Consider the following 17,543-nt stretch of genomic DNA (forward strand, 5'->3'; position numbering starts at 1 on the left):
AACAGGTTTGGAAGATCTAAAATGGGCAACAATCTAAAATTTGCCTCAATTGCTTTTCTGGTGACTCACTTTGTAGGCAAAAACAGATTAGAAAGCATTTAATTCATTGAAGTACATACAAAAAATGAAAGTGTAATGCAGTAATGAGAAGGTTACTGATCCACACGACAGATCAACTTCTAATTTCAACTGCTCCAGCACGAGAGAACATTAAATGACCCCATCACTCCCTTCAGTAAATTGAACTGATAGTAAAATATGAAAATCTTGGATAAACACTGGTGCGACTGCATAGCTCAGAGATCACACTGTGATTAACACTGCTGTTACAAAAACTACAAAGCAAACCTTCAACTAGTTCATCTTATTCACTCCACTCTTCCTCTGATCCTACTATGAAAAATCACTTTCAAAAAGATGTATCTGAGTATATAGAAATGAAATGCTCTACGAGAGGATACAGTAACATTTCACCATCACCAGCTCACTTGTGGTTGATCTGCTTTGTTCAATGAATGCTGCTCCCACAGCCCATCCCAAGATCTTAAAGGAGACACTTGTTCTTTCTTAGACAATTATTATGGAACAAATACTTTATAAGAGGAAGACAAAAGGAAAACAGGACGCCCTTGCAGGAGGTACCAATGCATATTTCCTATGTCTATATTGTGAGATACGATGCAGGCTAGAATTCAGATTGGAGAGTTCTTTCTGAAGCAGCCACAGATCTCTTGAGGGATACAAGAGTGTCTGGGTGAGGATGCAGAGGGAGATGCTTGGTAATAATTCCTATTCCAACCTGCTGACAACATGTAGCTGAATTCTGCACTCAAATCTGTGAATCAACACAACCCATTTTCAAAACTCATGGCAAAGAGGCAAGCACTGAAGGAGACTTCACTGTTTACTTTCTGAACCTACAAAACAGTCACAATCTTTTTAGACAGAACGTTTCAACTTTCGCTTGGGAAGAAATGCAAATAACTGTCAAAGGTAAAGAAAAAAAACAAGTATTTCTGACATATTCCAAAATGTTTCTAATGTCTTTTGTTGCTAACTTTATCCTCTTCCTTGAAAAATCTGTCACTCTTTCCATTTCAAGTAACCCTTAACAAAACAAACAACACAGTAAATAGGCTTCAAGCGTATAATTTCTTGTTATCTTAGTAATTTTTTTGCAACAAGGAAGGGAGGGAGGGAGGAATAAAGCAATAGCAGAAATTTTATAAACGTTTTTTTCCTGCCGTGTAACCTGCAAAACAAAGTAAGGATGCTACACACCAGTACTTGAACCACACCAAAAGATAACAGGTATGTGTGGAAATGCAACACCCCCTTCCTTTTCCTCTGCTGCTACTCTCCCCCTGCTTCACTCTGCCCCAGTTTAAATCCTTCACAGGCTTTGTACCACAGAGGATAAAATTTGTATCACCTCCCATAGCCAAACACAACTCCCCAAGGCACCAATCGGTGGTATGCAAATCACATCAAGAGGTACAGGGCAGATTTGGGGCCTGGTTTGCAGTTAACCTCAGGGTGCAAAGCTTGATTTCGGTCTGCATACCAATGTGGTACTCAGCTCCTGGCTGTCTTCTGGCATCTTGTGACAGGAGGACCTTTCATGTGGAAACAGCGTGTTTTTCTCTGCGCAAACGCCAGGCAAGATAAAGGCTTATACGATCCCTTTCTCTAAGGATACTTGAACACTGCTAGAGCATGTTCATTAGTCAGTCAAAGTAGTACTCTTGCACCAACCTGCTTCTTCTCCAATGCAGCAACTCTCACACACTCCAACTCTTGTACAGCTGGGAGTTGCAATGGAAGTACAGAGAGTAGGGCTGCTGCGTGAAACAGAGAGGGCAGGTGCATGTCTAAGGAGAGGAGGCCTTAGGACATGCACCTAATGTTGAGCTGGAATAAGTGTCATCAAGGAGGTGAGTGAAAAGCTGGGATGCATACAGACTGAATGAGGTAGGTTGCATAAGAGGGTGACGTGGTTTGAAGGAAGAATCCTCATTTCCCACCCATCTCACCAAAGCTAATGAGGTAGCATGCCTCCTCGTGTGCTTTTGAGCAGCTTGGCTCTGCATAGGAGCTAATTCTGCCTGCTGTTGCTGCTGCTGCTGAGAGCATCCAAATTAAATAGCTTTTGACTGTGCTAGTGAAGGCTGCCTATCACCTCTGTGTGAAGAAACCTTCCATAACAAAACTAGTTAAAAACTCAGTGGCAGAGTTGGAGGCTAAAATTAGGTACTGTTAATTTGTACAAATGTGAAATACTAACGTCAGCAAAATCAGCACCAGGTTTTAGGTATCTCTGCCTGAGATGGATTACATAAATTACCTTAAATGGAATAGAAATGGAACCTACAGTAAAAGCAAAGTGACAATAGCATACTGTACATTGCTAGCCCATCCCAGCTGTAGGATAAAACCGTTAACTAAAACCTCACTGAAAGGGCAGAAGCAGACATTTTATTGTGCATCCATTTCCTTACATTTGTCCTTGGACAAAAGGGTGAGCTGGGAATTTAAAGAAGACTACTTCTTTGCTGCAGTTCCAGTAGCTAGCAGTACTGAGATTTTCCTAAGGTTCTGCTATGTCTTCAGAACCAGGAAGCTCGGCATAGGCTCAAAGATGTCCTCAGTTTTTTAGGCTTTGCAATTTAACATCAAAGAATTAAAAACAAACTGCGCTAATAACAGTAGTAGTGCTATGCAGCTTAGAGATAGTCCATGCACATGAAGCTGTAGTTGCCTTAACTGTAGCACCTAATAGTCTGAAAGATCCTGTCTTGATAAGCTAAATCAACCAGAGATGGAGAGAGGGTGCAACTGTACTCCAAAAATATCAGTAAGTGGAGGTAGTCAGGGAGAGAATGGAAAAATAGTTGAGGTGAAGAATACTACTGGAACAATGAAGAAAGGTCTAACAGAATGGACCATCAGCAAATTTAGGTTGGAAATTAAAAGTAACCATGTAACAGGTTTGATTTCATTTTGCTATTTAATATGTGGTGGTACGAAAAACATTGCTATCTGGGAGCCAGTTTTCTATCTTGAATAGAGTGTGAGTAAACAGGGCATTTCCCCCCCCAGTCCTTTTTTGTTATTTATGAAGGATTTTCATTTTTGCATTTGGAGACAAAGCCAAACATATCTGAATGTCAGGACCTGCAGGCACAGTTAATAACAATACTATATTTTGAACTACAATTAGAAAATATCGAATTTCTGATTTATATCACTGCACTGTTTGTGGCAAGCTTTGTTGAAGCAAAGTATTACTTTTCTGGAGTATGATTCAGTGGAAATACAAGCAGTGGCATCCAACTGTGAATTTGTTGTGAAATTCATTTCAAAATGAAAAAAACTCTGTCTAGAATAGAATTTTTGTGCAGCTTTCTCTACGACTGTTCAGCAGCCCACGCAATTACAGTTTTTGGGACACCACGTTGCCAGTTCTATTATACAGCACTGAAAGGTAATGCAGCATATAACTGTAGGTTGCAACTATTAGGCTAATCAAGTGAAACATAACATTCTTAAGTTTAAAATACCACTTATTTAGACTATTGAAGCACAAATACAATACCGTTTCCTAGCTTCTGACAGAAACGTGTTAAAGAAAGTCTCAACAAGCCCTTGCAATTTCTCTCAAGAAAATGTTATTATTCTGTTAGAGCACAAATGCAGTCCACTCCCACTCTATTCTTAACATCGAAGAATCTGACTTGCTAGAGAGTTCCAGCTTTCATTAACAAAGAGCCATTAATGTTCTAAAGAAAAATGGATGGGAAGAGTTATGATGTAAAATGAAGGACAGTTTCAGCCATCAACTATCACAATGGCTGACAAACTTTAAAATAGCATCTTCCAATTTTGGGCCCTCCACTGTACTCTTTGCTGGTAAAACCTCTAGCAAGTTTATCCATTAAGTTTAATTTTCAATTTACAACACCGATTAAAATTTTTACAAATGAAGTCTGTCAGAAAGTCTACATCTTTGAGCAATTGTAATGCTACTGTAAAGCTGTAGCAAGGATGACTGTGAACTATGGGAAAAGGAAAAGGGAAGAAGAGTTGTGGTTCTGCGGATTAACAGAAACTGAACTTCTAGCCCACCAGCACAGGAGTCATTCAGGAGATGTTCCGAGGGTGTAGTGAGACCAGTTGTCCCACATGCAGTTCTAAGAGCTATGTTTCCCCCAAGTACTTAGATGACAGCATTCTACTATGAAACCTCCAAAGTGACTGAATAAGCGTGCAAAGGTTGGAACTGCAACGTCGTATGCATAATTCTAAGATGAAAAGAAGCTGCAAACACTTGCACACACAAATAGAGCAAAAGCTGCACACATGCTACAAATGAACCCACAGGATGATTTTTTTGTGTGTGTGTGTGCCAGAAGCTAACTCAGTTCTTCAAATGATCCAAAGACTAAGAAAAGAGGATATGAATACTAAACATTTTTCACCTCTTCTGCAGGCTAGAAAACTCAAGTTCAAGGAATGAGTTGTCATCCTGCTAGGGCAACAGAAACACACAGGAAAGTGCATTTGCAGCGTAGGTTTGACATATTTCAACTCTAGTGAGAAGGGGATCTTATTCGAAACCAACAGCGCTGAGAGGACTGGGAAGCTAACTATGCCTATTCTGTGAAAAGGAAGAGGGCATGATAAAAGATGCAACTGTTTAAGAAAACAGGTGGTGTCAGAAGATACCCCAATTCAATGGCAATGAAGCCCGCACCTGATGAGGATTAGAGAATACAAAGGGATGAAAGGAAAAGGGTTCTGATGTAAACTCACTGTCACAACGAGGCAGGAGTATTAAAAGCCATTTCACTTCTGTGGAGGAGTTAGAAAAGTAACTTACTGCAAGCTCTACAGTTTACTTGCCACTCAATCTCGGCTTTTTATTGTTTAAAAAACAAAGATAAATTTTCACCAAAGATGAATGCATGGTTTTTTTTTTAACACACTGACCAATTACCAGACCTCTTTTGAGCGAGTCGACCTAAACTCTGAGACACAAACAGAAATGAGTGTTGGGCAGGCACAGAGCCACCAATTCAGGAAACATCAGGGAGCATTCTGGCCTCAGTAGGAGGCCAGTACTTGCTTTGACAAGTAATTGCTTCTGATGGCCACAATGTTTTTAGTGCCTCTGAAAAGTGAGCACTGAATTTGCTTGCCTTGAGGCTTGAACATGACTTGGTACAGCTAGGAAAATTGATGCCCGGGAGCCTGCAATTTCAAATTTTAAAGCCATCCAATTGTATGTAGTATTTGTACAATGTATTGTTCTATTCGGCGTGTTATGCCAGTAACAGTCAATTAATCTGAAAACTTTTTTTTTTTTTTGCCTGATTACTTTCTGATAAAAACTTTCCTCAAAAATAACAACAAACGGAATTTGTCGATCCAAAAAGATGAATGTTTTTCATACCTACTTGCGTTTGATACCTGACGTTTCATTTGCTATGCTGACAGTGAATTTAAGAATAAAAACACATAAAGGAAGGTAAACGGGGAAAAAAAGATTTCAACTGCTCCATTTTAAGGAATGTACCTGCTTTTAAAATTATTTGATACACGTTATTTTCAATTTCATTACACCCTATTGCCAGACTTAACTGAGATAATATTGGAAGTGTTCACCTCCAAGCTTCAGAAATACAGTACTGCAACTTTACATCTGTCACACAGAGTGCTTTGAACTGTCAGTTAAGTTCCTGCAGCTCTTCTCTAAGTTTTTAACCTGTTAAATGAAACTGCTGGAAAAAAACCTGCAAACATCTACTGCAAGTCGTTAATCACTGCTGTGTAGTGCACAGTAAAAAAGAAACTCAACGGTAGCCACAAAGCCATGTAACTTCTTTAAACAGTCTGATTTTAACTGTTGAATTTCCTCCAGGTTCTGCTGGGGCAATATTTAACAACTGTTCTAACTAACTATTGTGGCACAATTTCTAGTGTGATTAGGATGTTTTTCTTTCCTCCAAGAACTCCCTCTTACACAAAAAGCACTATGGGCGAGCTGGATACTCCATGGGACAGCAGCCTATTTTTATGATGGCAGATCTTGTAACTCACTTTGCCACACACCTAACAAGACCAATCCTACTAGGCAGAGCTTCCTCTTGCTCAGCTGAAGTGTCCTGACAAGTTGAGTTGTCCAGTGCCCAAAATACACCACAGAATTTCACTTTCCTACCCATCCTAACCTTACCCATAACTTGTGATTCAAAGCAAATAATGTCTTTTTTGAAAGCTAAAACTATAAACAGGTAAGACAATGGGTGGGAGGGGGAAGAGGCATTAAAAAGCGAAACACTGTTTGAGGTCACAGCAGGTCAGCAGAGAGGTTAATGTTGTCTGCACGTAAGTTGCTAGAAGGATTTCAAATAAATCAGTGCAAATATGCCCTGGTACACAAACCTTTAAGAGATCTGCAGGACAGCTCTATGTTTCCTGTACTTACAGATGACTCCCTGAGACCAGAGCAGGAGGAAGCTCTAACCCTTGACTACCTTATCCCATGAATCAAATGGGAGGTAGCACAGAATAAAAGTCCAAAGAAAAATGGATGTGCACTCAAGAATAAACATAATTTATACTGCAGCTTAGACACAAAGTATTTCAAAGACTTGGGCTACAGAAACATGAAGTATCTATAGCAAAAATTGTTTTACATTATGCTGGTGTTGTGAAACAGTTTGAAATGGAAGTATTTCACTTGGGTTGGAAAAAAAATATACATATACAAGCAATTTGGATTCAGAATTAACCATTCAGGATTAAATAAAAGAAGGTTACATGTACCATGCAGTTGAATTCAAGTGTTGTTTCTCAAAACTATTTAGAAATCTAACACTGACAATAAGGGAAAATTTAATGTGATTAAGAGCCTGTTTAATTCAAACATACGTATGAACTGAAAGAATGAAAATTCACTTACAGATGAAAACTTTGTGCATTTCTAGAACAAGAAATTCGATTTGTCTCATTAGAAAATGCCCTGAATTATTGAATATTTCTGAAAACAATTTTAATAGCTAGCCAATATTTCCAATTACTGCAATGAAAACAAGACTTCATTTAGAAAAATGGTCTTTTTATTTCCAAGAAGCCTATGGGTTTCAAGATAGCCTCCTAACTGTGGAATTGAAAGAAACTTAACTTGTTTGCAGACATGAGTCTTTCATGAACTGTAGCACTTGTATGTGAGTATGTCATGCTCCTTACTGAAGTGTCCCCACCCACACAGTGTTATCACCTAACCCAACACCCCACAGATGTTAAAAAGATTAAAAAAAAGATGTAGAGACGTGACTGGGAATTTCCCCATGGACATAACAAAGCAGCTCACTTCTACTCTTTACAGCAGGTTTCTGCCTTCAGAGACAGTTGATAGGAAATTAGCTTCAAGTACTGGTACTTACAGTGGCCTGTTTTCTGAATTAGGGTAGTTACACAAATTTATTTTTTTTTCTTCTAATTACTACAATTTATTTTTTTTAATCACGCTTTGTTCTTTTTCTTTGATAAAAACATCTCTAGTACACTGCAAGATCCCAACAGCAAAACACCAATGTCTGACAGTAACTCTAAAAATATAACTCTACCAGGTCACAGCCTTTACCACAACTAAAGCTGCTTGATTTATTCTACTCTCCCTTCCTTTTGATTCAAATAATGTTCTAATTGATTTTTAAAAAGCTAATAATTACATCTCGTAAAAAAAAATAATGACCAGTGCAAAGAATGACCCTCAGGTGAACGCTATTGCTTCTGCTCTCTCCAAAATAAGAAACACAGACAATGCCTCCTAGAAGAATTAAATGGATGGCATCAGCATAATCAGTAAATTTTTTATTTTGCAGTAAGATTTATGTAGTCTGATTCATAGAACTACTTTTGCTACCTCCGAACATGATTATATGTATTATTTAAAAATATGTGCATAGTATCACCAGCAAGCGAGCACAATCCTAATGGAAAGACTGAAGTTGAAGGAAAGCCATTATTTAAAATTAAAGTGAAACTGAAGACACAGATACAGTATTCACAGACTTTTATGGATTCATTTAGAATCACAGAATGATAGAATCACCAAGGTTGGAAAAGACCCACAGGATCACCCAGTCCAAACACCACCAAAAATTCCCACTAATCCATGTCCCTCAACACAACGTCCAAACATTCCTTGAACATCTCCAGGATTGGTGACTCCACCACCTCCCTGGGCAGCCCATTCCAGTGCCCAGCCACTCGTATAGTAGCATTTGATACATCTGAACCAAGTGAAATGTAATATGAACACATCAATGCTACTAAAGCAGAAAAAACAGACAGTGACTCCAGAGCCTCATTTGAATTTAACAAAGAACACAAAAATTTTCTCTAGGCCACTTCCTGCTATTGCTGGAAACATTCCCTCCTTTAAGCAGAGATGGATTTCAAGGTACTGTACTAAGTGTTGTTTTCAGAACACATTCAGAAGAAAATGTGAACGTGTAGGCAAACTGGAAACTCTCTGGAGAGATTACCCACTTATTTAACCACATTTCCTGTTTTTTTAACCCATTTGTCCTAAGTCAGTCCTTAACCACTGACAAAAATAGATATAAGTGTGCTATTAATAGTTCATTAGTGGGTCTTTCTTGGTAAGACTGAAAATGTTTTCATAAATCTATTGTTCATACTAGCTCCATACTAACTAAAGTGAATAGAAGTAATGTTTACTTGAAATTATCCTCTGCATAAGTCATGGTAATTACAATCATACAACACCCTAGAAATCAGAGCGCTAAAAAAACTGCTGCTGACCTAAAAAGTATCTATTGAAAATTGAAATTTGATGAAGAAGTAATAATTTGTAAAGCACCTGGGAAAATGATTTTTCAAAATGCAGTTCTGACACAAGTGAGAACAAAATCTAAGAGCTGTGAGTCAGGACCCGGCCAAGTACTTTGAGGTCTGAGGAACAGAGCAGTACGATTTTGAATTAGCTGCCTTGCTCTTACTTTCAGCCATGATACTGTTGATGTAACTAACTTGCTGAATGTCATTTGAAATGCTTGGCACGGGTGGTAGCTACAAAACTATTTTCCATAATGTAAATGTAAATTTTTAAAATGTAAAAGCTTTCAAGACTTGCATTTATTTGTATTTTGTGAACTATTTTAATTCAAACAATAAAAAATATGTCATGATGTCCAAAGAACCTGAATGTTTCTGTGTTTCAGAAGGATAGGTGTTGCAAGAGCTCTAATGACTGCCAATACCTTGGTTAATATCTTCATCAATGCATGAACATCAATCTCCAAGAAGACACTGAAATAACTGGAATGATTCTGTGCCCACATGCATAGATTACACTGAGATGTACTTAGAGGAGAAGCTGTTGAGATGGTTGTGAATTTTCTGCTGCTTCATCAAACCTGGATCTGAGGGACAGGTGATGAAGTCTGTAATCCAGAATCACGGAATCTCCCATTCGGTGGGTGCCACAAAGATCATTGAGTCCAACTCCTGGATCCACACAGTAACATCCAAAATTCAAATCCTATGTCCAGATACTTCCTGAACTCTAGCAGCTTGCGGCTGTGCCCACTGCCCTGTGCAGCCCATTCCATGCCCACCACCCTCTGCTGCAGACCCTTTCCCTGACCCCAGCTGCCCTCCCCTGACGCAGCTCCATGCCGTTCCCTCGGGCCCTGTCGCTGTCACACACAGCAGAGCTCAGCGCTGCCCCTCCGCTCCCTGTGAGGAGCTGCAGCCGCCATTGGGCCTCCCCTCAGCTCCTCTGCTCTGGGTTGAATAAACCCAGGGACCTCAGCCACTCCTCATACATCTTCTCCTCCAGACCCTTCAGCATCTTCATAGCCCTCATCTGGACGCTCTCTGATAGTTCTATGTTCTTTTAGTCCCACGATGCCCAAAACTGCTCACAGTACTCACACTGAGGCTGTACCACTGTGGAGTAGAGTGGGACAATCTCTTCCCTCAACTGGCTGCCAGTGCCATGTTTGATGCACCCCAGCATACGGCTGGTCTTCCTGGCTTTCAACTTGCTGTCGACCAAAGTCCCCAAATCTCGTTCAGTGGTGCTGCTCTCCTGAGTCTAAACCCCTGATCTGCACATATGGCCAGGACTGCCCCTTCCCAGGTGCAGAATCAACACCCACTCTTGTTAAAATTCAAGTGGTTGGTGACTGCCCTGTTTTCTAATTTGTCAAGATCTCTCTGAGGTATCTCCATCCTTGATGGAGTCAACAGATCCTTCTAATTTAGTATCAATAGCAAATTTGTTCAAAACACCTCTGGTCTTCCATCCAAGTCATTTATGAAAAGATTAAAGAGAACTGTCACTAAAATGGAACCCTGGGGAACATCACTATTGTCTGTCCGCCAGCCTGATGTACCTTCATTTACTATAACACTTTGGGCCTGACTCATCAGCCAATTGCTCAACTGTTGCATTTGGTGTTTGCCTAGCTCACATTTTGTCCAGATGGACACCGTGAGAAACAGTATAGAAAGCTTTACCGAAATCCAAAAAGATAACAACAAAAGTGCAAAGGGCGTTTTACTAGCCGAGATCTGAAAAACGTGAATGAAGAATGTGCAGTACTACACTGAGAACTGAGCCATAAAGATTCTCAGATTACTTGAATAATTACAGAATAAAACACATTTCAACCCTTTAATCTGACAATAAAAAATGTAAATGGCAAAAGGCAAACAAAGTAAAAAAACCTTATGCCATACAAATAGTGTATACACAAAAACATCAACAACAACAAAAAACAAAACAGAACTTAATTTTGAGCTTACAGTTGTCCATACATCTTCAATGTAAGCGTACATAGGTATTAGTTCACCCACATCCCTACTTGTAAACAAGAGCATCAATGCTTAGCTGAGCACTCAAGATATAGGACCCATGGGAGTTAGACTTTTCTTGTCATTTAATTATTAAGAACAGTATTTGGGACAGTTGCAGCCATTAAACATTTCTCTGCATGCACAACTGCTCCATCAATGTGGCTGGAACCCATATAACACAGCCTTGATGCAGTCTGAGAATACAAGCACTTCAGGAAAAACAATGTGCTGCAACACAGATTCAGCAGCCTACAAAGAAAAAATTAAACCTTATTGTATCTACTTCAGCATTAACAATGTTGGGATTGTTGAGTCTTTTTTTTGCTTGAAATTAAGTGCCTGTGTAACTCGAGATTATAAATTATCAGATATTTAAAGTAGCTGGTATGAAGTAGGTGAAACAAAATTGTGCTATAAGAGAAGACAAATACTACCAAAACAAAATCATTGTTCTCCCTGAGTGGGAAAAATTGGCTTGAATAATGAAATTAATGTACAAGATTCTTAAATACAACAAATCCTCCTTCTTCATATGAATACACTTAATCATGTCTCAGTATTATCTTAAGTTTTCATATTACCATCTGCTAGCAGCAGGATGGTTTCCAAAGCAAAAACTGCTTTATTATCTTCAAGGAAAATTTCTGATTCTTTTTTTAAAATAGAAACAGATTTCCTCCCTCTGCCTCCCTATAATAGTCAGTGCATTACATTTCTATGTCCTGTTATCACTAGATTTCCACTTAAGAACAATTTTTATGCTGGACACTTTTCTTTTGATACAGTAGGGAATGTTAATAACTAATACACAAGGTGCTGAAAAATCAACAGAAGACATTTCTGGTATGACAAGGTTGCCAGCAATTTCAGTAGTTAATGTAGGACTGAGATGCTTCTGTGTATCAACATTTCACAAAATGGGAACCAAATAGGTGTTTGCTTGCTGCAGAACGTCTGTAAGTTTTCAATCTCTCTAAGCAAGAGAAACACTGAGGCAAGACACAGTACTGTACATGAGAGGGGGTGGACTGTTTAAGCACATATATTTGATATACGTAGGTTGTACAATAATGCCTTCTACTTATTTCCAAGGAAACCACAGCAGACACAAAGAGGACAATAACACTGTTTGATAGAGCCAAATCTCAGCTACTAGACACAATTTTTCAATGTAGTCACCACCTTTAGCTGTGTGTTTTCACTAATGACAAACAAGAGTGTGCATACCACGCTTGCAAAAATCCATATGTCTTGTCTTCCACATCGCTATTGCCACTGCTGAGATGCACTACCCACTGCCCTGCTTTGTTCACATCCAGTCTTTGGTCTCTGTAAACATTCAACAAGCGCCTATAAACATAAATGCGTGCCATTTTTTCCAGCATGGAGGAAATCAGTGACACACCTTTGCTTCCCTGCCAGATGCCATTGTGTCAGACCGCCCCTCTGCTGCCATCTGTCACATGGCAACAGAATTTAATGGAATATTGGTGGGAAGGTTCAGCATCTACTGCCATACCACCAACATTTGCCTCTGATGTCATAGGCCCTACATAATAAAACAGGAGGCATTATTTTCAGAGCAGCCCCCACATATTCCAAATATTTTTCAAAAGCACCATCTCCACCAACACTTCTAATGAAATAAAGTTAGAGAAAACTGTCTAGGAAACTACTTTGCTGCTTAAAAGTCTGGGTTTTATCAGACTTCAGAACAATCAAGGAACCACACAACAAAGCAAGTACACAGCTGGTGGGCTGTGTACATTTCAAAGTATTACGACCTTCTGAAGCTAGTACTCATGCTCTTAGATAGCCAGTATTCAAACTATCCAGTACTGTATGTCATTCACTTACGTCATTCACTTATAGGATTTTCCAAATTCTTGACAAGTGAGCCACTGAGGAAGAAATAAACTAATTCTATCTCTTCATAATTTTGATATAAGGTTACAAACAGCTTAGTGCAATAACTCATTGTTTTCAGTGGTCCTTGCCAATCCCAAGCACACCTCTCACTTCACAGATGCTCATGTTAATGCCAAGAGATGTGAGTGAGGGGTCAAAGCCAGCAATAAAGACACTTCTTTATACTACTATTAGATGTCCTGATGTATGAGGATTTATGTAATGGCAAGAAATGAGGATTTCAAAAAGATGTGTTTCACAGCAAAAAGTGGGTAGTTGTAAGCACCATAAGGATACTGAATGACCAAATCATTGGGAAAAGCCATCATTTCTTTAATTCTAAGGTACACTAAAAACAACATCTTTATCAAAACTGAGAACAGCTGAATTCAAAAATCTTAAGCAATATTTCCTTTCATTAACACAAACCAAGCATAGTCTGCAAGAATATTAATTTATTTCTTTCAAACACATCATTTTTTAAGGCACCCTGAAGGTGTCCTTTCATGGTTTTATAAAACCTAAAATTATTAAAACCTTTCAAAACAGACTTGCTAAGGAAACGGTGTGTTCTTCTCAATTCCTGAAGTTACTGTTACAGTAATAATAGCCTGTCATATGCAAAATGACAGCAATTTCATAAACGAAGAATGGGTTTAGAGATATACTATGTTTATGAATTTACTTTGCTTGTCACTCAAACGTTATTATTATAAAAAAACCTGAAGGCAATTGATCCAAAAGATACCAGTGTCACAAACAAAGTACTTGGAACAATGCAGGCACTCATATTTCAGTGTCCAGTTATGTCTGACATCTGTCTGACCAGTGAAACATATCCCATGCCTGCTGACTGAAGACAGATGTACATTGGTAAGTAAACGAAAAGGCAAACAAGCAAAAGGAAGCAGAGTATAGGCTTTTAAAGAGTCTTTCTTATTTTAAAACTTCAGAAGTTGTGCTTTGAGCAAAAGGGCTACGAGCAGAATAAGATAAACAGATCTTCTGTCTTTTACCACATGTTTCTCTTGGATTTTTATTTCTCCTTATTGAGTTCAGCAAATCAGAAACAAAAATCAATCAAAGCTGCAGTATTAGCTTACAAGCAAACAAATAGGTAGCAACATTCTGCAGCCTTGGTGGAAGTACTAAGAAAGATCTAAGGTTACAGATCTGATGAATGCCTCAGAAGATGCACTGGGAGATTATATTCTGCTTCGTTTCACCACATTCTCAAGTTTGATTTCTATGGTAAAATGTAGTTTCTTTTTCACAGACAAGGTAACCTGTGGCAACTGTGAAGAGGCAGTCATAACTTAAGACTTTCAGACAGCCCTTACATTTACCAACGTGTGCACTTAAAACTGCAGCATGTACTGAAGTCAAAGGCGTGTAGATCAGCAAACTTGAAAATTACTTGCAAGAGTATGTGTCATGGCAAAAAATGCCATAAGTTGGATTTCATGTAGAATTTTATTTATTGGTGCATTTAAGCATGCAGTGACTTGGAATCAGACCATAGCAGCTTTTAGAGATGTTACTACAGTAAAAAGAATAATTTGTTGCCTGCTCCTCTGCCAGGAAAATGTTAAGAAAAAAAAAAAAAAAAGAGATGAATTTTGGCTAAGCACATCGTAACAGGGTAAGACTGCATATTTATCCTATTTATTAGAATGAAGGTGAGAACTCACACTAGCTTCCAATCTTAGTGTTTCATAGCTTTTTACTTCCAAGTTTCACTCAATCCCAACTGCATTTTGAAAAGGGCACGGGTTTGAAATGAAGAATGTCTTTGCATGACCCAAACAATAGATCCTTAAAAATTGTTCAAGTCCAGATTTAACATTTGGAAGCTATCTGGACTCAGGAGTGACCCACAATAACTGGAAAGCTTAAGATTTTTCACAGTTCAAAGTAAAGGATTTTAATAATTTCGAATTACTTCAACGGCTGAAGTCTAGCACTATAATTTTATCCAAACATCAATAAAGTTTAAGTGTTTCATTAAATTTAAATTGCTATTCATCGTGTAAAGAAATTTTAAGCTAATGAATTTTTTTTTATTTTTTTTTTTTTACTACAATGGATCTGCTGTTTTGTTACAAGTCTATCATATTTTCCCACTTAAAAAAATAAGAGTTCAAGGGCTTTATAACTTGGCTACAGAGAGAACATGCTCTAGGCTGAATTTTGTAGATTTTTTGTACAGAAAGCTGAGACTATCACACTAAAATTTCCAACTTAAAAACATGGATGTGCATGCTCTCCAGAGCAGAACGTGTTACTGAGTAAACAGCTATTTTCCCATTCTGCTAGCTAGCTGTCCAGTGGCAAGGTACATTTTGGAGACTGTATTTTAAACAGTTTTCTTAAAATGTTAAGAACCATAACATCCTTAACTACCTGACATATTCAGGGATTAAAAATATTCATGAGTCCTCTTTTGTTCTGAATTCACTGCTTTATGCTTTACCATATTCCCTTTATACATCATTTCAAACTGTAGCCAGAACATGAACTAACTAGAGTATTATGAAGTCCATCAGGGCTTTTGGACCTTCCCTGCTAATTTGTCAGAGCAAATTATAGTAACTTTTATGTAACACTCTGCATCTGCACGGGTGGTACAGGAAATACTGTATCATGCACCTGTATGACCCTTGAAGGACCCCCACCTAAATGAGCAGGCATCTTTATCAGGGGACAATGCACAATATTTCTAATTAGTAACTGCATACTGAAGGTTAACACATATGAAAAAAACACATCTGTTCTCTAAGCGTAAACGTGAAGTACAGGAGCCATACATGGAGAAGGCATAATGTTTCTTATTATTCTGGCAGCTCTCTGCAAAGACAAGTCTAGTAGAATTTCCCCAGAGCAAAAGTGAAGTTTTAACTTGGGACTTTCCATTTAAATAAAAAATTCTTAAGCTGTATAATTTGGGCTAGAGGATTATAACTTTGCTAGCAGCAGCAGAAACAAACCTCTGCAACAGATCAATCATCAACAGAAATGAGAACCTCAGTCATCTACAAGGAGCAATAGAACACAGGTTTCTCAAATACTGCCACCTGTGCAAACTTGACATCACACTGCTGCCATGCACACTTTCTTCTTAATTTGGGAACATGGTTTCCATATGACTTACTAAACTGTTCCCCAGTTTAAAGCTTTAGTTTCTACAGAATACCAACCCACCTTGAGCCCAACTTTTACAAGAGACCCCTTGATTTCAACAGGATTGTGTCTTCCCTCAAAATGGTAAATATAATGTATGCTGACTGAACAACTGTTCAAAAAAAATAAATACATTTAAATATAAAATAGCAGAAAAGACACATCTCAGTGATATTTCTGAGATATCTGTAGATAAATACTGCATAGTAGAAAAACAGTTCCATCGAAAAGGCTGAGACAACGCAGATTAAATGACAGTTCTGCAGCAACAGTACAAGCATGAATGTTTTTTTTATTTTGTCTAGAAAAGGCCAAAGGGACATTAAAATTGTGCTAGGGTACAAGAAGAGAGCAGTTCCAAGCTCTTTTAGCTGCCAGTATTATTTTACCAGGTAATACAGGAGATACAGCAAAGTATCTACAGTGAGCACTTCCATGGAAATGAGCATTTGTTTTTTGAGCTTATTCTCTTCCTAAAAAACCTGAAGAGTTTGGGACTACAAACAGTTTTACTTTCCATGAGACTCTCCTTCCACACTGTGGTTGTTTCATTGCCTCTCAGTTAGTTAATGAGAGCTGCAGAAGCTACCCTGGGCATTTTCAGGATCATAATAAAAATCTAGCCTCTGTACGTAACTATCAGTCTAACACAAAGCCCACTCAATCTTATTCAAAACCAATGTCTTCAATTGATTACAAGAAAAAGAACCTAGTAATCAAATAAAAACAAGTAACAGTGATTACTGGAGTTCTAAGCTTTAGCCTTTTTGTATGTATGGTCACTCTACCTCCCTCACCTTCCTGTTCTGTTTCCCAAAATCACCTGAAGTATGGCTGAGTTCTTCTCCTCCCATAACTTCATCCATTCATTCCTGCTGACTTGCTCAGCCTGCAAACCCAACCTGCCAATGCTCCAAATGTGTTTCCTGCCTCATTACAGTTGCAGAAAGCTTTCTGCGATTGAACTCTATGCTGTCCTGCAAAAGATCCTCTCTTCCACTTCCTGCAAGTTCTTCTCATGCCTCTAGAACACTTTCTGAGCTTTTAAACTTTAAAAAGTGAAAATACTTTGCTTACAAACACATGAAGCTAAGCTATATTTAATGTCCTTACCAAATAAATTACCTATCATTCGGTAAAGATCATAGACCTTATCTGATCTATTAGCATCCAAACATTTAAACTGCCTAGACATTCGAAGATACAGTATCCAAAAGAAAGTGCTAAAGAAGCTGTCTGACTTCACAGTGCCTCATTCTTTGGAAAAAGTAGTCTCTGTGAGGATCTTCAGTAGGAAATCTTTTGGTGCTTTTGGAATTCAAAGCCAGCTTCAATACAGTATGTTAGTTACTACGTAAAGACAAAGCTTTACATAAGTGTATTTCTTTCTTCTCTTCTGGGAAGGCAGGTGTGTAAATATTTCTTCTTAACAAATACCTGAAAGTCAATAATAATATGTTGTTTTTTGAAAATGGAGGCTAAAAAAAAGAAAGCTGTCTGTCTAGTTACACATAATTGCATTGCTGAAGGAAAAAGAAACCCTCTACAGCCCTCGTCTC

The 17,543-nt window shown here is 38.3% G+C and overlaps 1 protein-coding gene across 1 annotated transcript in view; it reads right to left on the bottom strand.

The window, feature by feature from the left end:
• The window catches only part of EXOC2 (exocyst complex component 2), a 132,696-nt gene that overhangs the window by 12,397 nt on the left and 102,756 nt on the right, over positions 1–17,543 (bottom strand). The gene's annotated exons all lie outside the window — the stretch shown is intronic.

The sequence above is a fragment of the Lagopus leucura genome, unplaced genomic scaffold (assembly GCF_019238085.1).
Source record: "Lagopus leucura isolate 7727_CA_CO unplaced genomic scaffold, USGS_WTPT01 Super-Scaffold_100002, whole genome shotgun sequence".
Lineage (NCBI taxonomy): Eukaryota > Metazoa > Chordata > Aves > Galliformes > Phasianidae > Lagopus > Lagopus leucura.